The sequence below is a fragment of the Moschus berezovskii genome, chromosome 13 (genome assembly GCF_049115385.1).
Source record: "Moschus berezovskii isolate FMDL1 chromosome 13, NW_MosBer_1.0, whole genome shotgun sequence".
Classification (NCBI taxonomy): Eukaryota; Metazoa; Chordata; class Mammalia; order Artiodactyla; family Moschidae; genus Moschus; species Moschus berezovskii.
The window spans coordinates 68,023,653-68,036,396 of NC_142472.1; the positions used below are offsets into that span (position 1 = coordinate 68,023,653).

The following is a 12,744-nucleotide window of genomic DNA, read 5'->3' on the forward strand; positions in this document are numbered from 1 at the left end:
GAATATAAAAAATGTATACATGTATAGCTAAATCAATTTTCTGTATGACAGAAAAAGACACATCATTGTAAATTAACTATTTCAATTTGAAAAAATAAAAACTGTATAAAAATCAAAATGACTACTGCAGTTTGTGCTTTTCAGCTAATCAATGGAATTGATTGGATGTCTGAATCATGAGAATGTCCATTAATTACTGAAAATGCTTCTGAAGTAAACATATGGTACATTTATATTTCACTTAAACAAGGAAATGTTTAAATTATTATATATTTAGGTTTTTTTAAAAGCATAGGGGAATTGAAACATTATTTCTTCCTTTGAAATCTCACTCGTTCCTGCTGTTCATTTTGTATAAATGAGTCCTAATTCTAAGTTCTGCTCTTTTAAGCACTTGACACACATGTCTCACAGCCTTTTGACAGTTCAGTTCAGTTCAGTCGCTCATTCGTGTCCGACTCTTAGATCTACTCAATTTATGTACTACTCACCCTCTTTCATGTTTCCTATCTTGATTAATGGCTTTTCAGTGGCTCAAATGTAGAACAAAAGTCTTTGTCTCCCTTTTGCCCAATTTTATAATCTGTAACTTCAGCCTCCAAATGGCTTTCTTCATTTTCTACTATCACTGCCACTGTCCTGATTTATTTTAGGTCTTCCTTTTCTTTTTCTTAACATTTCATATGCCATGGTAGTATTGACAAAACCCATATTCCTTAACCTTAAATTTGTATTAGTTAAGACATAAGTTTGACTTCCATGACTGCACCCATGGAGAAAAGACCAAGTAAACTTGGAAAGAAAATCAGATAGGATTAGATTTTTTTAGCAGTGACATTTTATGCCAGATGTTAACAAAGCATGGTGGTAGCTCAGTGGTCAAGAATCCTGCCAATGCAGGAGATGCAGGTTCAATCCCTGGGTTGGGAAGATCTCCTGGAAAAGGAAATGGCAACCCACTCCAGTATTCGTGCCTGGGAAGTCCCATGACAAAGGAGCCTGATGGGCTGCAGTTCACGGGGTTACAATAAAATTGGACGCAGCTACTAAACAACAATAACCCAACATGTTTTAAAAATTCAAGGAAATAAATACTCCATTTCTTACCAAACTATTAAGAATTCAGGACATCAACAAGCATTTATAAACATGAAACAACTCAAGGAATGTTGTTCCTAGGAATGCTTCTTGACAAATATACTGGAGAATTTCAGACATAATAGTGATAGGAATGATAGTGATAGAATGGTATGTAAATATTATATAATCTGATGTTGAAATAATACAACCTACAGAAAAAGGAAGAGGTGAGTGGAAGTGCAAAGTAGAATAGCGGTCACTTGGTTAAAAGGAATTAGCTATGAGGAAAAGGATAACACTTGAAGCTAACTGATGGACAGAAACATATAAATAAGTATACATACTTAGATGTAAAACACTCATAAAAGTGTTAAAATACCAGGTGGGGGAGAAGAGGAAGTTACTAATTTTGTTACTGCTAAAAGCAGGGAAAAAGCAGAGACATTACTTTGCCAACATAGGTCCCTCTAGTCAAGGCTATGGTTTTTCCAGTGGTCATGTATGGATGTGAGAGTTGGACTGTGAAGAAAGCTGAGCGCCAAAGAATTGATGCTTCTGAACTGTGGTGTTGGAGAAGACTCTTGAGAGTCCCTTGGACTGAAGGAGATCCAACCAGTCCATCCTACAGGAGATCAGTCCTAGGTGTTCACTGGAAGGACTGATGCTAAAGTTGAAACTGCAATACTTTGGCCACCTTATGCAAAGAGTTGACTTACTCTGATGCTGGGAGAGATTGGGGGCAGGAGGAGAAGGGGACGACAGAGAATGAGATAGCTGGATGGTATCACCGACTTGATGGACATGGGTTTGAGTGAACTCCGGGAGTTTGTGATGGACAAGGAGGCCTGGTGTGCTGTGATTCATGGGGTCGCAAAGAGCCGGACAGGACTGAGTGACTGAACTGAACTGAACTGAATGGTATCTTAAAAAAGGCGGGTCAAAATGAAGAGTATTGTATAAAGCTATTACTATAGAGTTAACCCCTTATAACAAAATACACAACACTCCCCTAAATGTTAAAAGAAATACTTACCCTAAAAAGAGCAAAGAGAACAGACCGTATAATGATGTGAATACATATTCTATATATTTTTATCTGTACACACACAAAATGAAGGTAAAGCATTATCTCACTGCAAAATATATCAGATGTATTAATAAATGTGTATGGCTCAACTTAATGATTGTTGTATATGAAAGATACAGTTGTAAAAAGTATAAACAAAGGGAGTTAGTAAATGAATAATTTAAAAATAATAAGAGTGTAAGACATATCAAATGCAAATTTTTTAGAAAGCAGGGTTCATCATCTTATTATTAGACAAGGCAGAATTTAATTGAAAAAACATTAAGATAAAGGATATTATAAAATAGCCCTTATAAAGCTAAGGGCTATATTTACAATAAAGATTTTAAAAAATATCTATTTACCAAATGACACATCAATAGATATCATAAAGTAGAAACTGCTAGAGATGTAAGAAGGAACAGAAACCTGCTAATAATAGAAGACTTTAACACATGTCTCAACGTAAATCAGGTTAAGTGGACCAAAAAATTCAGGTAGCTCTTACAGATTTGTATCAAAGTCTGAATCCATTAATAGAGAATATATCTTCTCAAGTGCACATAGGACAGTTATAAAAATCTATTTTATATTAGACCACAAAGAATATCTTGGCTCCAGAATACAAAAAGTCAAAATTTTGATCACAAATGGTAAGTCAAGAAAATAATTCAAAAATTAAAAAAATAAAACCTGGCTCAAGGTTTCCATAGGATGATGGTAACTTTCTAAATCCAAATCTCTCTATATATCCTTTTGAAAACCACACAGATCTATAAGGAGAGCAAAGCAAATTACCACCACCCTTGCCTAACTAACATAATTTCAAATTATGGTTATGAAGGCAAGTTAACACTGAAATGAAACAGCATCAGCTCTAGAACCTGTGTTCAGAATGACAAGTGAAGTTGAGACTTCAGAACAGAGGAAAGGGAAGCAGGACCTGGGGTCAGTAGAATGCAAGTAGAAGAGAAAAGCCTACCCTAAAGAGGAAAATCCTTGGTGGCTCAGTTGGTAAAGAATTCATCAGGGCTTCCCAGGTGGCACTAAAGAATCCACCTGCCAATGCAAGAGACGCAAAAGACATGGGTTCAACCCCTAGGTCGGGAAGATCCCCTGGAAAAGGAAATGGGAACCCACTCCAGTGTTCTTGCCTGGAGAATCCCAGGGAAGGGGGAGCCTGGTGGGCTGCCGTCTATGGGGTCACACAGAGTCAAGACAAGACTGAAGCGACTTAGCAACAGCAGCAGCAGCAGAACATATATGCATATTGCAAAAACAGCCAAAAATGATTCATGTTGACATATGGCATCACCAACACAGTATTGTAAAGCAATTTCTGTTCAGTTAAAAATAAATGTTTAAAATAGCCACAAATGATTAATTATCTTAAAATAGGTTTTCTCACCCAAATCCAAAGTTATATAATATAGTCTATGGACTGTGGGAGGCTAGCACTTTGATGCCTTTCTGGTAAGAATACAAAAGTTCAAAGCCCAGGAGGGAATTGGACAATATCTCATAGAACTGTGTATGCATCTATCTTTTGACCCAGACATGTCACTTTTAGGAATCTGTTCTAAGGACACATTGGCATAAAATATAAACTGGCATTTGTATAAATTTAGTCAAACAGAATTACTTGTGTTAGCAAAAGATTGGAAACAATGAAATAATCTCTGGGCTGATGGTATCCCTTCCAAGCCACCCATTTTCTCAGAAGGCATAAAGAGAATGTAGAAAGTCTCCATGCACCAATATAGGGTGATCTGCAGAGTATATTTTGAAGTGGAAAAAGCAAAAGCCCAGAAGAGTCTATAGATTAATCTATAAAAGTAGAAGGGATGGTGCCAATGATGGAGATATTTCTCTATAACTTGTTTATATGGTTTTGATCTTAGAATCATGTATGTTTACATATTCAAAAATAAAGAGGTAGTAAGAGAAATCTAAAAAGGAAATAAATTTACGTAACTATAAAGAATTTTGATGACATAGCCACTCAAGAAAAGAAACAATTTTAGTAACTTTATTTTATCTTTTAAATTTATTTATGGCTGCATTGGGTCTTCATTGCTGCTCAAAGGCTTTCTCTAGTTGCAGAGACGGGCTCTAGGGTGTGCGAGCTGAGTAGTTGTAGCTCGTGGGCTTAGTTGTCCCACAGCATATGGGCTCTTCCCCGACCAGGGATCGAACCGATATCCCCTGCATTAGTAGGCAGGTGCTTAACCACTGGACCACCAGTTCAGTTCAGTTCAGTTCAGTCGCTCAGTCCTATCCAACTCTCCGCGACCCCATGAATCACAGCACGCCAGGCCTCCCTGTCCATCACCAACTCCCGGAGTTCACTCAAACTCATGTCCATCGAGTCGATGATGCCATCCAGCCATCTCATTCTCTGTCGTCCCCGTCTCCTCCTGCCCCCAATCCCTCTCAGCATCAGAGTATTTTCCAGTGAGTCAACTCGTCGCATGAAGTGGCCAAAGGGAAGCCCTAATTTTAGTGACTTTAGAATATAAATTCTGGACTGTACCTTGGCCCTCTGCATCTTCAGTGTCAACCAACCACAGATCGAGCATGTTCCAGGAAAAAAAAATTTGAGAAAGTTCCAAAAAGCAAAACTTGAATTTGCCCCAATTTATAGAGCATGTACATTGTTAAATAATATAGAGATGATTTAAACTATATGTGTAATGTGCATATGATATATGCAAACACTATACCATTTTATAGAAGGGATTTAAGCATGCATGGATTTTGTTGTCCATGAGGGGATTGGGCTTGAACCGGTCCCCCATGGACAAAAGATGACTGTACCTTAGTGCGATATATTCAGTAGTATAATTGTTGTTGCACTGCTATTTTTGAAGTATTTTATGTCTATTGTTGGGTAAAATAAGTGTTGCAAAATGTTAATTCTTGAACAGAGCCACAGTAGCTTATCAGGCGGAGAAGGCAATGGCAAGCCACTCCAGTACTCTTGCCTAGAAAATCCCATGGATGGAGGAGCCTGGTAGGCTGCAGTCCGTGGGATCGCTAAGGGTCGGACACGACTGAGCGACTTCACTTTCACTTTTCACTTTCACACATTGGAGAAGGAAATGGCAACCCACTCCAGTGTTCTTGCCTGGAGAATCCCAGGGACGGGGGAGCCTGGTGGGCTGCCGTCTATGGGGTCATACAGAGTCGGACACGACTGAAGTGACTCAGCAGCAGCAGCAGCAGCAGCTTATCAGGGCTATGACTTAGAAAATTTAGCTTGGAAAGTCCTTTGCTAGATTGAGCAAAGTGGAAATGAAGTACAAAATTACACAGAAAGACAGCTAACATAATAGAGCACAGGTCACATGGCAGGCTTTGTGATAGGCACTATATATATATATATAAAATTTGACTCTTAACATGTGTCCTTTGAGATTTGTGATACTATTTTCATAAGAGGGTCAGAGATGTTGAGATTTAAACCCAGATCTATGTAATTCCAAAGTCTGTGTTTTTTCTATTACATTATTGTAGGATATATACATCAAGTATTGAGAAGAAAGAATATCAAGAGCTAAATGTTCTTTTTAAACGGGTAGTCGCTGCTCAGAAAATAAAGATGCAGACCCAGAGTCAGTGGTTTATACGTTCTTCATGCAAGAGCATTATACTGAAGGAGAGAGTGTAAGTTTTCTCTTATTTCTAATGGGAAAATGTAAACATACACACATGAACAAGTGTACACCATCATTTGGATATTGAGAGAGAAAAATTTTATAAAAGTTGCCATTGATGACTAAAATTAGTGAAAGATACGAACTAAAGCTATGGCAAAGCAGAAAAGAAAAAATCTAGTAGTCATGGGTTTTCATGGTGCTTTTATCAGTAAAAAACCTTTCAAAGCTTCCCTTTGTGATATTTCAGAGCTCTTCTAAGCTTTGCACAACCTTTTTGTACATATTGAAGATATGTAGTTTAGAAAATACTAGTTTAGATAAGGTGGTTTCGTCCTGTGTAGGGTGAAGGCTGATAGGGATTTCAGCCATGTTAGAGTTCCTCTCATCCATACCACCCTTTCACATTTCTATTTATTTCCCCCAATGTTGAAATATTTTTATTTGGTTCAATACTACTTTTTAAAACGTCTACCAGTTAAAGTAATCGGGGTAGGCTATTTTAATTTGGTTTATTTGTATTGATATGTGGTGATGATGAAAATTCAATGTATAATTCTATGTACCTGAGAACAATAAGAAAAAACTGTTAAAATTTCTATAAAGATTTTTAAAATTAAGTTTTTAGCTTTTCTTTTTGTCAGAAGCTGTGTTGATCAGTGACTGTGGTGAAGGCTGAGAAAGTTGAAGCAAATTTGCAGGTGATACAAACTTCTAAGGTAAGCTAACATACTGGATTGGCCAAAAAGTTCATTTGGGTTTCTCCATATCATCTATAATAACTCAGTCAAGATTATAGGTGCCCTTGACAGACTTGTAGACTACCCTAACACACTAAAACAAGATTTATCAGGAATAATTATAATATCCCAATTTAAATTGTACAAAGCAATTGCAGAAGTATTAAATAGATTTCCATTTCTAAGAATATGATGGAGAAAAGAAAGTGAAGTTGCTTAGTCGTGTCCGACTCTGTGACCCCCATGGACTGTGTGCAGCCTGCCAGGCTTCTCTGCCCATGGGATTTTCCAGGCAAGAATACTGGAGTGGGTTGCCATTTCCTTCTCCAGGGGAATCTTCCCGACCCAGGGATTGAACCCAGGTCTCCTGAATTGCAGGCAGACTCTTTACTGTCTGAACCACCAGGGAAGATCATGATAGAGAAGATGTCCATAAAATATGTAAAATAGTAGATTCCATATTAAAAAATCCTTTAAAATAAATGAATGAACCTATAAGAAAACAAAGGAAACTTTCTGGGGCTAGAAATCAAGCAAGTCTAATCTGTGAGGTAAACAAGTGCTGAAATCACTGAATACTTTGGCAGCATCCATCAATCTCTGTTGGTATAGAAACTTGTACATGGAGAAAAATGGAGACTTGGGGAAAATCCCTTGCATTCTGCAAAGTGTAAGGGGCCTGTCAGAGACCATCCTGGAGAGGCATACAACTCTGCTGCTGCTGCTAAGTCACTTCAGTCGTGTCCGACTCTGTGCGACCCCATAGACGCCAGCCCGCCAGGCTCCCCCGTCCCTGGGGTTCTCCAGGCAAGAACACTGGAGTGGGTTGCCATTTCCTTCTCCAATGTGTGAAAGTAAAGTTGCTCAGTCACGTCTGACTTGTAGCGACCCCATGGACTGCAGCCTACCAGGCTCCTCCGCCCATGGGATTTTCTAGGCAAGAGTACTGGAGTGGCTTGCCATTGCCTTCTCCGGCATACAACTCTAGGTGGAGTTAAAATCTCCCTGAGCAATTCCTGGTTACCAGCTCACATTTACTTGAATCTGAGGCCTTATTTTATACTATTTCATGGTCTCTAAACTCTACAAGTAGAGAGTTTTAATTTATAATAGACTTGGGTCTGTAACAGTTTTCAGAAACCATCACAAATCCTCCATAGAGAGGATTATCAACATAGTTATCAAATAATCATAGTTAAAATTCTAAAAAATAAGCTCATACACATTTTTTAAAAATCACAAAACACAACAAGGGAGAAAAAATAAAAATACGTTGAGCTAGAGTCAGCAGAAACCAGAACTAAAACTTATCTACAGATATTTCAGCTATTAGAAGTACCCAATATATAAGATAAATATATTTAATAAATAAAAGAGGGATTCTAAAATATAAAAAGTAACAGACTATAAAAATGGCCAGGCACACTAAAATAAGAACAAATTAGGATATCAGAAATGATAAACCCCATAATAAAACTAAGAAGTAAAGATGTTAAATCCAGCATATAAGGCACAGTTTAAAAGAGAAAGAAACTATAGTTGACCTTGTGAATTTTTTTCAAAAAGTACCTACTACAGTACTACATGATCTGCGGTTGGCTGAACCCACAAATGTGGTTACTGCAATTACGGAAAGCTAATTGTAAAGTTAAACATAGATTTTTGACTGCCTGGTGGTTAGCACCCCTAACCCGCCATTTGTTCCAGTGTCAACTGTGCATAGAAGGCCATACAAAGAGAAAATAAAAGAAATTGTGAGATGAGTTAATCAGAATAGCAGGATACAATTTGTGTAAGAAAGTTAATAATAAAGTAGAAAAGATGAACTTCTCTAGAGAGAAAGCATCATCCCCTTTGTAAAAGCAGAAATTAAAAAAAGCAGAACTAATTTCATTTAGTGAGTTCCCCAACTCATCACATAAAAGTCAGCACTTCCTCCTTGTCTTACTTTTTGATTCAAGACAAAGAACATAGTAGAACAGGAAAGTGATTCATAATTTTAAAAAATCAGTTGTAGATTTATTTACAAATATTTTCTGAGGATAAAGCAGTGAACAAAACACACAAATTCCCTCCCTTCACATTAACTTATGTTCTAGTATCCTTAAAGTTGTCAGTTAGGAAGTAAACATCAAGACAACAGCTTGATGCTTTTTCCTTTCCTTTTCATTCATAACTTTCCTCAGCATGGGATTATAATGGAAATCCAGGAGTCTGCAGACTTTATCATATTCAGAGGATACAATAGTGTACAGTGTGTACATTATATGTATCAGAGCCTACATTTAAAAAAAAATGCCTATTTAAAGAGAAACATAGCTGCTACTTTTTAAAAAATGAAACTTTATACTTGCAAATGCTATGGTAGAAAACGCAGTGTTTTTCTTTTTAAACTAGAACATTTATTGAGCAACTAATTATCGAAACCCTTAAGATCAACTGGATGCTGCCACAGCTGCTCTTTTGGGGTTCAGTTCAGTTCAGTCGCTCAGTTGTGTCCAACTCTCCGCGACCCCATGAATCACAGCACGCCAGGCCTCCCTGTCCATCACCAACTCCCGGAGTTCACCCAAACTCATGTCCACAGAGTCGGTGATGCCATCCAGCCATCTCATTCTCTGTCGTCCCCTTCTCCTCCCTCCCCCAACCTTTCCCAGCATCAAAGTCTTTTCCAGTGAATCAACTTGTCGCATGAGGTGGCCAAAGTATTGCAGTTTCAGCTTTAGCATCAGTTCTTCCAATGAACACCCAGGACTGATCTCCTTTAGAATGGACTGGTTGGATCTCCTTGCAGTACAAGGGACTCTCAAGAGTCTTCTCCAACACCACAGTTCAAAAGCATCAATTCTTCGGCGATCAGCTTTCCTCACAGTCCAACTCTCACATCCATACATGACCACGGGAAAAACCATAGCCTTGACTAGACGGACCTTTGTTGGCAATGTCTCTGCTTTTCAATATACTATCAAGGTTGGTCATAACTTTCCTTCCAAGGAGTAAGCGTCTTTTAATTTCCTGGCTGCAATCAGCATCTGCAGTGATTTTGGAGCCCCAAAAAATAAAGTCTGACACTGTTTCCACTGTTTTTCCATCTATTTCCCATAAAGTGATGGGACTAGATGCCATGATCTTTGTTTTCTGAATGTTGAGCTTCAAGCCAACCTTTTCACTCTCCTCTTTCATTTTGGGGTTAGGTGATGTTATTCAGGAATTCACGCCTGAACCTGCTGTATACAACTTTTAGGTGCCTTATTCAACTAATGCCAATGGCATCTCTTTTAGCATTGGCACTCCAGTTATATTTTCTCTTTCACTTGGCAGGGTAGTCACATTTGCCACAGATCGATTTATATCAGTGATATGACTTAGAGCTACGACAGCGGCAGAGCGTGTGTCTTATTGTGACATTTTCCAAACAACGACATTCCCTTCCTCATCTCACTTCTGATTATTACAGAAAACAACAGAGAAAAAAAAAGTAATCCTAAAAACAAAGAAAATTACTTTAAAAATTTTATTGTATTTACTTCTAATTTTATCTGCATAAAAATTATATGTGTACGCTGCTGCTGCTAAGTCGCTTCAGTCGTGTCCAACTCTGTGTGACCCCATAGACGGCAGCCTACCAGGCTCCCCCGTCCCTGGGATTCTCCAGGCAAGAACACTGGAGTGGGTTGCCATTTCCTTCTCCAATGCATGAAAGTGAAAGTGAAGTCACTCAGTCATGTTCGACTCTTAGCGACCAGCTTTCTTCACAGTCCAACTCTCACATCCATACATGACCACTGGAAAAACCATAGCCTTGACTAGATGGACCTTTGTTGGCAAAGTAATGTCTCTGCTTTTTAATATGCTGTCTAGGTTGGTCATAACTTTCCTCCCAAGGAGTAAGCGTCTTTTAATTTCATGGCTGCAATCAGCATCCGCAGTGATTTTGGAGCCCCCCAAAAATAGTCTGACACTGTTTCCACTGTTTTTCCATCTATTTCCCATGAAGTGATGGGACCAGATGCCATGTACAATGGCATTTTCTTAGTTTTCTGAATGTTGAGCTTCAAACCAACTTTTTGACTCTCCTCTTTCACTTTCATCAAGAGGTTTTTTAGTTCCTCTTCACTTTCTGCCATAAGGGTGGTGTCATCTGCATATCTGAGGTTATTGATATTTCTCCCGGAAATCTTGATTCCAGCCTGTGCTTCTTCCAGCCCAGCATTCCTCATGTGTACTCTGCATGTAAGTTAAATAAGCTATCATATATGTTTGGTGGTGGTGGTTGTTGTGTCCAATTCTTTGCAACCCCATGGACTGCAGCCCACCAGGCTCCTGTGTCCGTGAAGTTCTCCAAGCAAGACTACTGGAGTCAGTTGCCATTTCCTTCTCCAGGTTGTATGTATATATGTAATTAAAAGTGAATTTGATGTATGTATATGGGCTTCCCTGGTAGCTCAATCGGTAAAGAAACTGCCTGCAGTGCAGGAGTCCCAGGTTCAATTCCTGAATCCGGAAGATCCCCTGGAGAAGGAAATCGCAACCTACTCCAGTATTCTTGCCTGGAGAACCCCATGCACAGAGAAACCTGGCGGGCTCTAGCCCATGGGGTCACAAGAGTCGGACACAATTTAGTGACTAAACCACCGCCACCACCATACATATTTAATAGCTGATTCACTTCATTGTACAGCAGAAACTAATACCATATTGTAAAGGAGTTGTATTCCAACAAAAAATGAACTTGAAACACTCATATATTTTATTTTTAAATTTTTATTTACCATATTCGTCTTATATGAATATATGACCCTTTCAAATGTAATTTTGACATTTGATTAAATTTTATAATAAAATGGTAGCATAGCATAATTTATTCAACCATTTCTTTTTTGTACATATTCCAGGCTTTCCTGTTATAAATAACATTGTATAACATCATTGAATATCTGGTCACATTTCTGATTACTTTCTCAGACTAGCTTTCTGTTAGTAGAAATGGTGTGTTAAAGAGCATAAACATTCTGAAAAATTGCTTCCTAGAAATATTCTTAGTGATTTTATTCTGCACAGCAGCATAGGAGATTTTGTGTCACCACATGGTGGTAGTTTATGTTTTAAAAATTCTTTCTTCTGTTTCTTAGGAAGATTCTGTTTCTTATAACAGTTATGCTTCTTTTACTAAGGTGAAAACTTTCATCTACATTTTTGATTCTGTATTGAAATGGAGAAATTTCCATCTTTTAGTAGATGGCACAAGAATTAGTTCACAGTTTCTTTGTAAAACAAGATACCATTGTGTGTTTATATTTATTACAGATTTTTCCCCCCTGTGGTCAGTGGTTATTAATAGACTGTAATTATTTCTTCTATTCTAGATTATATTTTATAAATCTTTAAAGTTATGGTAAAATGTGTTTTATACAGAAAATGGAATCCAACTATAGTTAATGAACTAATTCCATAGAGATTTTTCCATTCAGTGTGTATGTTTTATTATAAGTTCTATGTATTTGTTTGCTGACAATTGATTTGTTGGAATCTGAAAATTAAATATCTTGTTTAAAAGGACTTTCCATTATTAACAAGCTTCAAAACATTAGAAAGGGATACTTTGAGACAAGTGTCCCTTGACATTTTAAGCTGAGTAATTTATAACTCAAGGTTTTCTTTCTCTTCATTCAGCCTTATCTTTCTTTGTCCTTTCTGTGTTCTTTTTAAATCCTGTTTTCTTCTTGGCTCTAGAGCACCAGCTTACAGATTGTACTTTTAAAGATTTATAATAGAAATAATATGATTTTCCAACATAAAATTTTTCATGTAGCTCTGATTTCAATAATTTGTAGCAATGTGAAAGTTTGTAAAAACTTGGCAAATTAGAAGATGACATACTTTATAAAAAGAGCAACCATGGGATGAGAGTTGTTTAAAAGCTATGTTGTGTTTGTAACTGATTCAAGAAAGAACTTTTCATAGAAGTATTGACTGTGGAAAAAAGTAGAAAACAGCTCCAGCGAAGAAGGGCAGAGAAATATGAGACTCATCACCGTCTGACCCTAGTTGTAGCACTCAGCCCTCCTCTGTCGGTTGTGATGCTGTTGTATCTTACGCCTGAGGAGTCCGTGACTTCCTTCTTCTGTCATTCTGTTAGTCCTTCAGTGGGGAAGCTGCAGGAATACCACAGCATGATTCTCACCTAGTTAGTTTTCGTGGT

The 12,744-nt window shown here is 37.8% G+C and overlaps 1 protein-coding gene across 5 annotated transcripts in view; it reads left to right on the forward strand.

Moving 5' to 3' along the window:
- The window catches only part of CAB39L (calcium binding protein 39 like), a 92,721-nt gene that overhangs the window by 4,378 nt on the left and 75,599 nt on the right, over positions 1-12,744 (forward strand). For 2 of the 5 annotated variants that reach the window (XM_055426113.2, XM_055426115.2), the window contains exons 2-3: positions 5,663-5,812; positions 6,447-6,521. The exons of 1 other annotated variant lie outside the window; for it this stretch is intronic. The gene's annotated coding sequence lies outside the window, so the exon portion shown is untranslated. The remainder of the gene's footprint in view (positions 1-5,662; positions 5,813-6,446; positions 6,522-12,744) is intronic. 2 more of the 5 variants (XM_055426114.2, XM_055426116.2) reach the window with 1 other exon arrangement.